The sequence below is a fragment of the Chamaea fasciata genome, unplaced genomic scaffold, assembly GCF_029207755.1.
Source record: "Chamaea fasciata isolate MVZ Bird 193981 ecotype frontalis unplaced genomic scaffold, bChaFas1.0.hap1 SCAF_12, whole genome shotgun sequence".
Taxonomy (NCBI): domain Eukaryota; kingdom Metazoa; phylum Chordata; class Aves; order Passeriformes; family Sylviidae; genus Chamaea; species Chamaea fasciata.
The window spans coordinates 14,615,755-14,627,482 of NW_027094097.1; the positions used below are offsets into that span (position 1 = coordinate 14,615,755).

Sequence of the window (11,728 nt, forward strand, 5' to 3'; positions counted from 1 at the left end):
CGCTGCTGGAGCCGCTCCGAGGAGGGGGGGAGAGGAGAGAAACCTCAATAACAACAACGAAAAAAAAAAAAAAAAAAGAAGAAAGAAAGAAAGAAAAAAAAAGCCCAAGAAGCAGCCGCTGCACAGAGGTTATCCGGGGGACAGAGCAAATAATTGGCGAGGCGAACAATGCATTTTAATTAAACCTCCGCAGGAAACGAGGGGAGGGAATCAAGTTAATTGCACGGAGCGGGAGCAGGAGATTAAAAATGCTCTTTGCTCAGAAGATGGTGGCTCCCATCCGCCTTTGCCGAGGAAAACAAGGCCACCTGGGGCGGCAGTGCCGGCGTGGGGACACGCAGCTCGCTGGCTCTGCCGGGGCTCGGCGTGAGGTCCGGGGGGATCGTGCTGATCCCCTCTGCTAAGGGGCGGGGGGTGCCCGCTCCTCGGGGATGGCTGCAGGAGGAGCCTGGGTGTGGGAGCCGCTCCTGGGAAGTGCCACAGGGATGGGGACATTGCTGGTGTCTGCAGGGAAAGGACCACGAGGCGTGTCCCAGGGGATGCGTCCCGTAACAGCTCAGCCCTTCCCTTGCTCCGCGCCCTCTGCTCAACCCAAGCTGTTCCTGGCACTCTCCCCATGGAAACCCATCGGCCTTTACCTTTTCCTGCCCATGATGCTTCACATTTCACCTCTCTCTGCTTGGGACTCTCTATTTTTCTCAACTACTCGTTTTCCTGATCTTTCAGGCCCTTGTCTTCACCCCACCCCGGACACCACGAAAGGAGAGACCCCAGTGAGCCCCAGCAGAGCAGCACATCCAAGGCTCCCTTCCCGCTCAAGGGAGGAAACGGGATCACAGACTCCAGGCTGCTGGAAGACGGGGGCAGGACCGAACCCCGCACGCCTGGCACGGGCACAGGGAAGCGCTCCCACCCCCCTGGGCACTCATCCCCACGGCATCCAGGGCAGGAGGCACCAACCTCTGCTCCGAGGCAATTTGTGAGCTGGCGAACCCTGCCCTGCCTCCCGCCGCCCGCTAATGAGCCCCAGCCCCGTCCTCCTGCCATGAGAACAGCAATCAGCGCCGCCGCTCGCCTGCTAGGAACAATCTCCCTCCTTCCCTCCTCCCCTCCTCTGCATAAATTTCCCAGGCTGTGGTTTTCAGCCTCTTATCCCACATAGCTTTATTCACAAGAGAAGTCCCACTGGGGGCAAGGAAATTACTCCAGCGGGGAAAATTACCCGGGCACGGGATGCACACCCGGGGCACCACGCGAGGGGCTGGGGTGGTTTGGGTTTTTTTGGGGTTTTTTTTCCTGCACAGCATCGAAACCAAAATAAATCCACGGAGGGAACTCGGAGCCAAGCCTTGCTCCTGACCACGGGCAAGAGCCAGACAAATTACAGCAATTAAGAAGAAGAAAGAGGCATGTGGACTTTCATATCCACAAACCTCAGGACGCAGCCGGTGGGGGAGAGAGCGTTTCCCAGCCGCACGCAGGCACAGCAAAGCCGACGCACATCACAAAATACTCCGTGTCCTCAGAGAGGCACAAGCTGTCCCTCCAGGCTCCGGTGCCACCAGCGTGAGCACGAGGCTGGGACAGCCTGTCCCTGCGCAGGATGGCTGTCGGCAGCAGGACACAGGCTGTATTGTCCCCAGAGCTGCCGACTGAATGGCAGGTTGGCCCTCCCCGCTGTGCACAAGCGCTGCCCTGATGGGAAACGAGAGCTCAGAGCCGAGATCGTCCGCTTTCCCCCCTCCCCTCAGCTGCAGGCGGACGGGCAGGAAAACCACGGAGCTCTGCTGCTCAAACGCTCACACCGAGCGGCTTTCCAGCCAGAGGAAGGCTGCTGCTTCACCGCACGCTTAAATCGCTTGTTGGGAGGGAGGAAATTAACCGCTATTTTCACCCCGAAGCTGTGTCGGGGCCGGGAGGTGAAGCCCATCACGCTGACAGCGAGGTGGCTGCAGCATCCCCGGGCTGTTTGCTCGGCAGGAGCATCCTCAGTGGGAATAAGGCTGGACTGCGCTCAGCATCCCCAAAAAAGGGGAGGGGGAGCAGAACCAGCAGGCCAAACCCAAAATCCCATTCCCAGACTCCCCTGGCTGCTGCCTCTCCGTCACTGCTGGATCTGTCCCAGCCCACCTAGGGGTATCCACGGCACCCCTGGAGATGTGCAGAGATCCCTGGCTGCCAGCAGGGCTGTGGGAAGGCTCTCCTGTGCCTGCCATGCTGCAGGGACAGGGACATTTGGCAGCTGCCTGCCGGGAAGGTGTCTGGAGCGCTGTGGGAACATGAGTCAGAGCTCTCCCTGACGTCTCCCTCCTGCTCATTTATTCTGCACGTCAAATATTTGCCCTGCGCAAAAAGACCCACATTATCCAGGAGGGTTGTTGTTTGGGTAGTGGTTTTTTTGTGGTTTTTTTTTTTTTTTTTTTTCTTTTTTCCCCTTCTGCTGGCAGTGACGGCTTCAAAAAAACCACCACAGTGCCATCTTGGGACACTTGACCTCCCAGCTAAGCAGTTCCAGCATCCTTTTCTTTGCCTGCTCCAGGGACCGGCTCCTCTTTGAGCAGCCATGCCCCCTGTGAGGGATGCAGGGGCTGGATGCCAAAACCCACAGGCTAAAGCAACAACCCCCGGGGCTGCAGCGGGGAAAGGTCATTTCAGACCCACTTCCAGCACGGCCTGAGTGACAGCAAAGCCGGGAGCCTGCGGGAAGCAAGCAGTGGCCCTGCTGTCCCCTCGTGTCCCCGAGCATCCTGCCTGGAAGCGGCACACGCAGTGGCAGGAGAGGCCAGCCAAGGAAAACTGCTCAATTTTGCCTCCCTTCGGCGAGGAAGTAGCTCTGCTGGCTGCCAGCCCCACAGCAATCCCCTGAGGACCTCAGTCTTTTCTCTTTTGAGCCACATCCCTGAATTTCTCGCTGAAATGGCTGCTCACACCCTGAATTCCCCTTCCCCGGGGAGAAGGGAAGGTGTTTATCCTTGATTAAAAGCTAAAGGCTGGGCAAGGTGACCTTGAACAGAGGTGACACAAGAGAATTCGTGTCCCACCTGGCCCCACGGGATTTTTATCCCAGGGTTGCAGCCAAAAATGTCCAATTTCGTGGAGAAAGTGCAGAAACGGCTCATAAAGCAGAAGCTCAGGGATGCAGCTGAGCAGATCAGCTGCCAGATAAAGACAGCGTGCTCTGGGGGAAAACACACCTGCTTCCATCCAGGCTGGAAAAGGAGGAGGAAAATCTCCCTCCAGTCTCCATTCCCAGCAAGGACACGCACAAAGCTTTCCCCTTTTGCAGGAGCTGCCCAGGATCAGGGCTGGCTTTTCTCGCTGGTGGGGGCTCCAGAGCGTGCTGGTCCCAAGCCAGCCAGCTCAGCATTCCTCCTCTTCCTTGGGAAGCCACAACGCCTGGAGAAGCCTCAGGGCTGGAATAAAACTACAAAAAGCTTCTGCAGCACTGTCAGAAATAGCACCAGGAGAGAAGGGAACTGCCTGGTGGGTTTTGGCCCCCTCAGTCCGGCATCCTGCTCCATCCCTGAGCTTCATCCCTGAGCTCCATACCCAACCAGCTCCAGAGGGAGAGGAAGCTTGCTGATTTTCTGGGATTTTCCAGCTTATCCAGCATTTACAGAGCTGTCCATCCCTCTTTGCCTGTGGAGGGGCAAGTTTGGCTGAGCCCACAGCAAGGACTGCTAGCAGATGAGCTCCAAGTCCCTTGGGGAAACTAGCAGAGGAAAAACCAAGACACCCCCTGTGCGTCTCAGCTGGACAAGGAGCTGCAGTGGCCTTGTCCAAACATGGCCTGGAGCTGGAAGTGAGGAAGGAGAGGATGTGACTCACATCTGGGCTGTGGCCACAGAAGACAGATGTGTTTTATTACTGTCCAGCCCCTCTCTGCAGCTCTGTCTCGGTGACTCAGCCTTGTCTTCGGGCCCTTCCTAAAGGAGCCACAGCACAGCCCTTCCCAGCAGCTTCCCTCAGCTGCAGTGAAACAGATTTGGGAAGTTCAGGCTCCTGTGAAGGGGGAAAAATAAATAAATTAAAACAAATCAAAGTTATGTTTCTCCATGGGAATCTACCAATTTCAATTGTAAATCATTCAGAGAAGGATGAAATCAACTGTGTTAGTGGCAGGATTCATCTCTCTGCGTTTAGAGACTTAAAAGCCAGACATGTCCCAGTCACAGTGGGAAGGACAGTGAGGAGTCCCCTGGGCTTTCTTGGACACGTCCCACAGGGCAAGAGGAAACATCTGGAGATGTTCCATGTCTGGAGGGGGGAATTAGGGGATTTCAGCAGGTCTCCTTCCCGCAATCCCAAGGAAACTCAGCAGCATTTAGTGGAAAAGCGCCGAGACGGGGCAGAGCCGCCACGTGTGAGACATCAGACAATCTAAAGGGGGGCAGCTCTGCAGCCAGCTGGGTACAGCTCATCGTTCCTGGGCCTTCCTGTGGAATCCCCACACAGCTTCCCCCACCTTGGGAAAGGCTTCCCTTTCCACATCAACCCCCAAAGAGCCCTTGGCACACTCACCTTTGTTATTTCCCCACTGCTGCCACCAGGCACGGAGGGACACATGGCGGGGACTGACTGCCCTGCCCAGAACCCTCCTTCACACCTGAGCCTTTCCCAGCGAGAGAAGAAGGTGGAGCACATCCTCCGGGCGGCTTTTCCAGCCACATCCCGGCCTCGACGGCACCGGGAACGAACCAAAAGCTCCGTGAGCCCCCCCGGGGCCAGGCGCTGCCCTCGCCGGGAGCCAGTCGTGCAGTTCGCCCTGGCAGACACTGGATGGGGCTACGAAACCGGTTACCGGCACAGCTGGCACGGCCCGGGGGGGGGCCCACAACGGCCTCCGCCAGATGTTTTGGGGTCCCTCTTTACGGGTGCCAGGTTGGCCGTGCCACAGCTGCCACCCCCCGACACGAGACGCCGGGGCTGGCACCAGGTGGCGTCGATCCAGGCTCCACCTCTCTTGGATGCTGAGTGAGTGTCTAGCAGCGCCTGGAGAGAGCTGGAGGCTTCACCTCCAAAAGCTTTTCCATGTTCTGAGCGGGGCGACGGGAAGGGAGGGCGGGAGTCGCTGCCTGGCAAAGTGCTGATGGAGATTTCTGCTGCGGCTGCAAGGTGAGGGGAGTTTCTTACCTCCCACCTGCCTGAAGCTCTCTGAGGGGCTTTGGACAAGGGCACAGAGGGGCAGGACAAGAGGAAATGGCTTCACGTGGTCGGAGGGCAGGGTGAGATGGGATATCGGGGAGAAACTCTTCCCTGTGAGGGTGGGGTGACCCCACAGAGAAGCTGTGGCTGCCCCTGGATCCCTGGAAGTGTCCAAGGCCAGGTTGGATGGTGTGTGCTTATTTTTGGGACTTAAAACTGTTTTTCCAGCACCTTCTTTGCTTTGCTCACCCCTCTTTGCTCAGTGCCAGCTGTAACGTGCTGAGGGGACGGGTGAGGGCCAAACCCCGTGTGTTGGGCAGTTCTGAGGTGGCTGGTGCTGCGTGTCGGGGCCTTTGCTGTGGCAGAAAAGCCCGTGGCTGTGTTTTGGCTTTGTGCCACCACATCCCCGCTCCAAACAAAGAGCATTTTGTGGGCACGGCGCTGCCCTTTGAAGTCTCAGTGCTGGCTGTTACCAGGTGCTATCAAGGAGGGTGTTGACGCAATCGCTTCCTCCAAACCTCCTGTCCCCACACTGGGCTGGCTCTGTTGCTTGGGGACAGGCTGTTGTCCCCTCTGCAGGGCCCTCTGTGCCAGCCCAGGGTGTGCAGAGCCCGCTTTGCTGTGGCAGGGATGGTGGCAGTGACACTCCCAGCCCTGCTGTGATGCCGCCCTTGCCTCTGCCCGGCTGGGGCTGCTCTGCTCCCAATCCCTTGGGAATCTGCTCCTTTCCCTGTCCTGGAACAACAGCCATTACCTTTCCCATCCTCCCTGGAGCAGGGCCAGCAGCTCCATCGCTGCTGCAGCTGGCTGGGCTGGCAGGAAGGTGGGGTGCAGGGATGGGAAACTCTGCTCACAGGGGTGCCGTGGGTGGGCAGAGCTGGGCAGGGAATAGAGCAGCAGCGAGGGGAAGCCTCGGGAATGCTGCTGGGATGGATGTTGGACTGCTGGGTTCCTGCTGGGACAGCAGGATCGCAGCTTGTGGAGTGTCCTGGCTGTGCCGCGCTGGTCAGGGACGTGCTGCCTCCCAACGGTGTCCTGGGGACACAGCCGGTGTGGCCACGACATGTCTTGTCCCCTCTTTGGGAGCAGGATCTGTGGTTTGAGCCCGTGGGATCTGTGTGGGTGCTGAAAGCAGCGTGGCCGTGGGCTCCTGGCTGTCACTGCTGCTGGGCTGGGACATGTCTAGGGGACAGTGGCACAGGACGTGGCTCTTCCCCACAGCTTTTGGGGGATGCAGATGGGGATGGGCTGTGTTTGGACAGCCCACTGTTGCCCATTCTTGCCCATTCTTCCTGCCCCTAATTTCCTGTATCAAATTCTGCCCCACAGCTGCAGCCAGCAAGCTGGAGATCTCCACGCCAGCTTTGATGGGCACAGCCAGGATTGAGAGCAACTTCTACATCCCTGAAGATGCTTCCTACACCTACATCCACTGGTTCTAGGTGGGTGCTGGCCCAGGAGAGCAGCTCTGGCTGCTGGGGTGGGGTGGCAACCAGCCCAGGGCTTCCTGCCGGGCTCCCCAGCTCAGCCTGCCCCTCACCTTGCAGGTGGGCACAGCAACAAGCAGGTGAGGCTGTTCCACATCCCGGCCAGTGGGGTCCTGGAGGATGACACTGACTACAAGGACCAGCAGTGGGGACAAGGCTGTGGCCATCAGCAAGGTGACAGTGCAGGACACCAGTGCCAGGTTGGAACTGGCAGCTACGGTGTGGGCGAGCTCAGGGTCTGCAGTGAGTGACACAGGAAGGCAGCAGGGCTGGGCAGCTGCTCTGATCATCCTGATCCTCCTAAAATGTGTTTCTGTTTCCAGGGGTTTATGAGAGCCCTGAGATTGAGATGCTGAACTCCAGCCTTGGGAGGGAGCTTGGCACTGCTCCTCTCGCTGCTCCTCTCCCTGCCAAGCCAGGAGGGAGGCAGAGGCTCTGTCGCCAGCAGGGGGAAAGCTGCTTGCTTGTCCCCAGTGTAGCTTCTTGCAGCCCAGACCCACGGGGCAGGGAAGCAGAGGGAATGCCCTGCAGGAATTCCTGTTATCCACCCTCCTGTGGCACGTGGGGCACGGCGGAATTTGGAGCAGACTTCCTGTGTTCCTACAGAAACTGCCCCAACGGGACATTTCTGATCTGAAATCTGCATCCTGCGGGCAGCTGGGGAAGCTTTTTTGGGAGAAGGGGCCCTTTCCTAACACACAGGGGAGGATGGATGGGATCACAGTGGGACAGGCATTAATTACTTTATCTCCTTGTTGTGTTTAGATCAAAAGTCAGCAGCAGAGAACCAAGGGGTGAACGCTGTGGCCATCCTTGGGATGTGTGCTGGGCTCTGTCATCTTCTTCCTGCACAAGAAAGGCAAGATCCCACGAGGCCACAGCAGGAGAGAGTCCCTGTCTGGCCCTGCCCTCACCGCAGGTGGGTGCTCAGCCACCCTGGGGTGCCCCAGCTGCCCCCCACCCCACTGTGTGTGTGTCACCACCCCACCTGCAGCAGAGGATTGGCTCTGTGTTCATCCCTAACCTCTTGTTTTCCCTCCCTGGGGGAGTTCATTCACTGTCTGTGTTTTATTCTCCCGTGGTTCCTGCAGGGGTTTGGTCTAGTCAGAGCTGGGGATGCCCTTACCTCAGCACTGCCTGCAGACTGTCACTGCACAGCTCAGCCTGTGGCCAGGGTTAAGTGGTTTTTTACCAGGAGTTGGGGTTTTTTTCGGTCTGATACTTGCACGATTGGTTTGGGTTTTTTCTTTTTAAATCCATGTGTAAATAAAGTGTTCAAAGCTGGGTTGTGGAGTTTGCTCCCACAAACAGAAGGGTTTGTGTCACTCCTTGAATCCCAGAGATTCGAGTCTGAATCCTGTTTTTTTGCTCACATGTTCTCTTTCCCTTTCCAGATCATTCCTTGTGCTGCCAGTGCCTGGTAAAGGGATGGCACAGAGCAGAGTAAGCCTGCCCTGGGAGTGGAGAACCCGAGGACAAATCCCACCCAGGGCTCATTCTCAGTGGCAGCCAACTCTTTTTTCCAGTTTGTAAATAGAAAGATGGGATGTTCTGCTCGAGTGAAGAGAAAACAAAGATGCTCCAAAACTCCCCATTAAATTTAACAATAAAATATTGCTGTACATCCTAAAGATGTCTTTTTTTTTTTTTCATGGAAGAACTGGTCTGGAGTCCTAAACAGGCGTGGCTGATGCAGAAGTTGGAGAAAGGAGGGACCCAACCTCCCTTTGGGAGCTCAGAAAGTGAATTAATGTCAGAATTATTATTACACCTCCCTCAACAGCAGCACTGGAATGAGATTTTATACACTGAACTCTTCATTATATTTTCCCGAGGTCATTGGGGGTTACTCAAAGTCATTGGAGTCTTTTAAAATTGACCCAGGGGTTATTTGAGGTCATTTGAGGCCCTGATTTGGGTTACTTGAGTTCATGGGGGTCATTTGAGGCCTTGATCAGGGTTATTTGAGGTCATAGGGGTCATTTGCGGTCATAGGGGTTAGCTGAGGTCATTGGAGTCTTTTTGAATTGATCCAGGGGTTACTTGAGATCATTTGAGTCCCTCATAGGGGTCACTTGAGGTCATTTGAGGCCCAGATCGGGGTTACTTGAGGTCACAGGGGTCATTTGAGGTCACTTGAGTCTCCATTAATTGACTGCGGGGTCGAATGGGCACACAGGGGTTAATTCTTAAGAGCTGTGGCCAAATGAGAATGGGCACTTTGGTGTCATGGTTCAAACACTGCCAGTCCAGTCCAGGGTCACCCAGTGGCCTGTGCTGTCACCCATCCTTGGCCCTCTGTCCTCGCAGAGGAGTGAAAGGGGGCTGGTTATTAGCTTTATTAATATTTATTATTAATTAGCAGCATTATTTTATTTTATTAGTGTTTATTATCATCTCCTGTAAGCATTGGCATCTCTAGTATTGGTATTGGCCATCAATACAATCCTCAATAAATTCTACATTTACAATGTTGTATTTTAGGATGCAGTAGTGTAATCACTTATTGCAACCTAAAACTATGATTATTTCTTGTAATAAATAGTAGATTTATTAATATTGGTAGTAATTAGTGCATTATTAGCTGCCACAGGGGTATAAAAGTGTCCTGGTGGAACCTCCATGGGATTATGGAATGCCCTTCCCACTCTTCCGTTTGTGGGAGCAAACTCCCCAACTCAGCTTTGAATCCATCCTTTATTTTCACACAAGTATAGGACAAAAAGCCCCAACTCCTTGAAATATTCACACAATCCAACAAAAATCTCTCCAACCCAAAGCTTTTGCTGGGGCACCACGTGCGGCAGGCAGGGACAGCTCCCCTCTGGTCCCCCCTCGGCTCCAGCCTCCTTTCGGGTGGGTGCAGAGAGTGAGAAATTCCCTCTAAATATCACCCCAGATCTCCAGAAATTTTCCCCCGGGCTGCCAGAGCAGGCAGGGAGCTCCTGGTTTGCAGCCTGGAGCTGCACAGAGCCTGATGACCCTCCCCAAAGCCTACACCTCGATATCAGCGAGCCAGCAAATCCTTTAGTTCCCTTCCAACCCAAACCGCTCTGAGGAGGATTCTTTGCCAGCTGCATCAGCGGGACTTTCTCATATTTCATCCCCAAACCAGGGGATGGGAAGGTTGGGAGGATGGGAAGACCCAGCCCCAAACAGAGCCCTGAGCCCAGCGAGAGGCACCGCCCCGCACTGCAGATCCTGCTGCGGGATCCAGCCCCGAATTCCCTGGGAGCTGCTGCCAACCCTCCCAGCAGGGCTCTAAATCCACCCCGACTTCCTTGGCTCCAGCTGGCTGAACAAGCTGGCAACAGCAGAAATCGAGGCAAAGCCTCTCCTACTCGGGGGGAAAAAAAAAAAAAAAAAAAAAGATTGGGAGAAGTGTCCATAAATCCTGAGCCAGTTACTGGTGGAGAGGACTCCCCTCCTCCTGCTCCACAAATTACGGCCCCAACTTCGCTGTTGTTCAGTGATGAACATCTGAAAAGGCTGTGACAGATGAGAGGAGGGATGATTTAACGGCCATAAATCCAGCCAGCTTAGAGGTGTTTTTACAACCAAACCCATCTTGAATCCCCTCTGTTATGAATACTTATCACTCCCAGACACCGCTACAAAGGGAAGATTTTTAACAGCTTTAATAGAGACGCAATAAAACCCCCGGAGCCGGGCGAGCAGCCGTCCTTTGATCCCTCCCGAGGGAGGGAGAGGGGCTGGGAGCTGCTGGCTGTGCTCAGGCTTGAGGGAGCAGAGCTGGAGCAGCCACTGGGCTGACCCCGGGTTTAATGGACGGCTGGAATCATCCCGGAGCTGGATCAGCTTTCCTAAAGCTGCTGCACGGTGTCATTAACACCCGGCAGGGACAGGGGGACAGGCTGTGCCTGGGACACTCAGTACCTTCTCCAGGGGCTCCTCCTGCAGCTCCCTCATCACCCCTAGCCTAACCCACCTGCAAGGATTTAAACCAAGGCTGCTTTCAGCTGCCCCAATGACCCTCCTGGGTGTGGTGACGCTGCTTTTCAACCTTTTTTAACCTAATTTAATGACTAAATGGGCTCAAAGACCACCACCTAACGAGCAGGACAGGGACTGTCCCTTGGCACCTCCCAAACAGGACAGGGACAGTGTCCCTTGGCACTTCCTGGAGCTCAGGAGATCTCCCAGCTCCAGGGTAACTGGTCATTGATCTCTCTCCCTCCCAGGTTGGGATTAAGCAGCCCCAGATCTTATTCCTGCTTCCTAAACTGTCCCTGCAGCCTCCCCAGACCATTCTAAGCACCCAGCCAGCAAAATCAGGAGCAGGGAAGTGCCAGGGGGCACCCACTGCAAAGGGCACCCGGGGCTGGGTAAATGCCTCAGGAACAATCCCCTCCTTTCTTATCCACACAGACTTAACAGGCACAGCCAGGTGATAAGGAATTCAGCAGGTGCAGGGAACAAGATTGATCCCATGCTCCTTGTTTTCCACAGCTGAGCAGTTCACATCCAGGGAAAACACCGGGGAAAGCGTCCAGGCTTTGGGGCTGGGGGGTTTCCCTCCTGCAGTGGGGGGTAATGAAATAAAAACAAGGAGCAGGGAAAGCTCCTTCCTAAGAGAAATGTGGCTACCAAGAGAGATGTTGGGCTACCAAGAGAGAAACCAGCCCTGCAGGACGAGGAACAAGCTCAGCTTGGCCTGAGAGGACCTGAGGGGACGCGGACTCTGAATCCTGGGTGGAATATGACATTCCCAGCCTGTTAACCTAAGGGAACAATTTTTTTTTTTAATAAGATAATACCGAGTAATTGATTTTTAAGTACACTGAAATCAAATGTCCCGAGGCCAGAGCAGGATCCCAGCTCGGAGGCCGCTGGCAGAGATGGGAAGAAGCACAAGGGAAAAGAAAATAAAACTGAAATCTCCTTCATGTGCCTCTCTGGCTCCGGGGCAAATGCGAACATCTCTGTAAAAGGTGCAACGATTTTTCTCTATTAAAAAATAGATTATCAGAAGAGAGAAGCTGGTGGAGGCACCAGGGGCCACTGAGGTCGAACAGGCAGCGTGGAGAAAATCCATCTGCTTAAAACACACAACAACAACTGAACAAAACAAAAAA

General features: G+C 55.1%; 1 long non-coding RNA gene across 4 annotated transcripts; it reads left to right on the plus strand.

The window, feature by feature from the left end:
* The first annotated feature begins 4,907 nt into the window (after positions 1–4,907).
* Positions 4,908–8,248, plus strand: LOC136295902 (uncharacterized). 4 transcript variants are annotated; one of them, XR_010722833.1, is made up of 5 exons: positions 4,981–5,115; positions 6,475–6,587; positions 6,693–6,806; positions 7,398–7,551; positions 8,027–8,248. It is a non-coding gene; the product is annotated as an uncharacterized lncRNA (long non-coding RNA). The 4 variants fall into 4 exon arrangements; XR_010722834.1 differs by lacking the exons at positions 4,981–5,115; positions 6,693–6,806 and adding an exon at positions 4,908–4,974; XR_010722832.1 differs by lacking the exon at positions 6,693–6,806.
* Positions 8,249–11,728: the final 3,480 nt, after the last annotated feature.